General features: G+C 43.8%; 1 protein-coding gene across 1 annotated transcript in view; it reads left to right on the forward strand.

Moving 5' to 3' along the window:
* LOC103603790 (chromosome unknown open reading frame, human C4orf45) overlaps positions 1-2,846 on the forward strand; it is a 59,178-nt gene that overhangs the window by 55,253 nt on the left and 1,079 nt on the right. The gene's annotated exons all lie outside the window — the stretch shown is intronic.

Here is a 2,846-nt window from a genome sequence, read left to right on the forward strand (position 1 = left end):
CCCAAGCTGGAGTGGTGGGGGGCTGAGGCCAAGGGCCTCATCCATGCCCCCCCAACATCCACAACCAGCCCAGCAATGACCACCGGGCTGCTGCTGGAAGTGCCCTGGCTCCCAAGTCAGGGAGGTGGGGGGCCAAGGGCCTCAGCCATGCCCCCTCGATGTCTGTATCCAGCCCAGCAATGATTGACCTGCTGCTGGAAGCCCCCTGGGCTCCCTTGCTGGAATGAGGAGGATGTCATGGGCTTCAGTCATGCCCCCCTTCTTTTTCCTCCTCTCACCCTATCCCCATCCCCCTTCTTCTCTTCCCATTCTCCCCAACTGCTCCACAACAACATCATAGAATGTAAAAAAAATAGTAATGATAAATAAATAAATTAGAAAAAAAAAAAGAAACTTAATGGCCACTGTGATAGTATTAAGAGGTGGGGCCTTTAAGAGATGATTAGGCCATGAGGGCACTTCCTTTGAGAATGGGATGAAGGATCTTATAAAAGAGGTTTCATGCAGTATCTGTTTTTGCCCTTCTGCCTCCTGCCATCTGAGGACGCAGTGTCCCTCCCTGTGGAGGATGTGCCACAAGGCATCATCTTGGAAGCACAGAATGGCTCCCACCAGACACTGAATCTGCCAGCACCTTGATCTTGGATTTCCCAGCCTCCAGAACTGTGAGAAAATAAATTTCTGTTCTTTATAAGACACCCAGTTTCAGGTATTTTGTTATAACAACACAAATGGACTAAAGCAGCTGGCAAGTAATGGCTCTTCTTAATTTACTGCAGCCCACGGAGTGACAAAGGAACTAACTACAGACATATAAGTGCTCTCGCATTTATAGTAGCATTGAGGCAGGGTAGACTAGGGCACGCCCCAGGGAGGCTGCTCATAAATATTCAGACCGGATTGGCACCAACCACCTCCTTGCCTGGCAGTTCATGAACCCATAATGAGCTGACAACAGCTTCACCACCCTATCAATCAGCATGCTACACCTGGAAATTTACAGATGACAAAAACTGCCACACTGTGCACGAGGAGGAACAAACGTGCAGACGACCACTACATGACTTTCCACCCATGATGCTAGACCAGAAAGGCCACTGCACATGACCAAAACCCGCAGAAACTCAGGGATGCATGACAGGAAGCTGATGCAATGTTGCATCGGCCTATTAGGACTTAATTACCCTAGATCCTCCTCCACAGCCAAATATTCCTCCCCTTAATTCAGATAGAGAAACACACCCATCCCAGGAAAACATATAAACCCTCCCCTTAGGAATCTGCAGGATGCCTCTCACTCATGGGGGATGCCTGCACACATTTCTGTGTGTACTTTTACTTAACAATAAAGTCCTATTGTTTGAATGTTCTGTCTGTCTGTCCCTTTCTTCCTTTTCTTTTGCTGATCACCATGATGCAGACTCTACTTGGTCCTGTGAAAGATATTTTCTTCAGTTTGACCAAGAACCTGGAACTGCCATCTGTTAACAGTATATGGTGATGACAAAATTTTAAAGATGACTGAAACATTATACAGAGGGTCAATATTTCCCCAAATCTGCATGTCAGTGACCCAGTGGGGAAAATATATTCATGTTTAAATTCATCTGGGTACATTGGATTACATAAATAGGTTTAGTTATCATGTGACTTCTCTTAATATGCTTTCATATGCTGTGAATATCTAAACGGTAATGTAGCAAGCAGTGTTCTCAAATGTATTTGACTTTGGAGCCACTTTCCCCGCCCCCTAATATGCATATACCATGAAGGTACACTGGTGGGAACAGCATTTGATGAAACATTTGGGAAAACACAGGCCTAAACATTCCATGAAATTCCAGCAAGACTAACAGAGTTCTTCTGTATTTCACTGTGTTTAGAGGAGATTGCAAAAATGTCCTTATGATGGGAGTTTTGTAGATGAGACCTCAACACCTGTCATATAAAGAAAGAGAACAGTTTCTCATGCTCAGACGATTCTATATGTTACCAAACTAGTTATATCTAAGTAAAAACCTGAAGCAAATAAAACCGAAGCTGCAATGTAATTCATCAGGGGAAATTAGCCACTGAGGAAATACCCAGAGCACCCTGGGGAGTGATGGTGATTAGCACGCTGTGAGAACAGAAGAGTTCTCACCTTTTCAACCTCCTTGGAAAGCTCAGATAACTTTTCTAAGCACAGGCTTGTTGCCACATTGACCGTTCCATCAGGGTACCTGGGGCGTGTGTCAGGGGCAGAGGGTCAAAGCAAAGCCCTTGCCCACCTTGTGTCCTCTGCATACACCGAGCTCCCCGATCCAAGAGCGACATGAAGGGAGCCTCAGGGCCGGGCTGGGGACCAGGTGATGTGGTGACCACAGCACAGCTTCTGCCTCCATGGTCTTTAGTCAAATTTTGGTAAAAGGAATAAAGTTTGTTCTTTGTGTCCCCAGTCTGCCCATACAATCCTGTGTTCCTTTTGGTTCTGGGTTTTTGAAATTCTTCTTGGGCCAGTAGCTCCACTGTCTGTTTTTAGTCCGTACCATTCTTCCAAAAAAGTCTTAGTTCCCCTTTTCACTTTCACAGCATCAACTTTAAATAGTTTAAGTGGTCTTTTCCCAGATCTTCTCTTGTTTTTGCTTGTTTCATCCACCTCTATAATTCATTGATTATTACTTTTTTTTTTTTGCTCATTGCTTTACATTTAAAATATTTATTAAATACCCCTGTGTCATCTGTTATAAGCTGTCTTCATCTAACAATTTTCTCCATTTTCCAATTGCTTCTAAGACATTTGGGGAGTATTCTAATTATTTCTTTTTCTTTTTCTTTTTTTCTTTTCTTTTTTTTTTTTTTTTTTT

The sequence above is a fragment of the Galeopterus variegatus genome, unplaced genomic scaffold (assembly GCF_000696425.1).
Source record: "Galeopterus variegatus unplaced genomic scaffold, G_variegatus-3.0.2 Scaffold4790, whole genome shotgun sequence".
Taxonomy (NCBI): domain Eukaryota; kingdom Metazoa; phylum Chordata; class Mammalia; order Dermoptera; family Cynocephalidae; genus Galeopterus; species Galeopterus variegatus.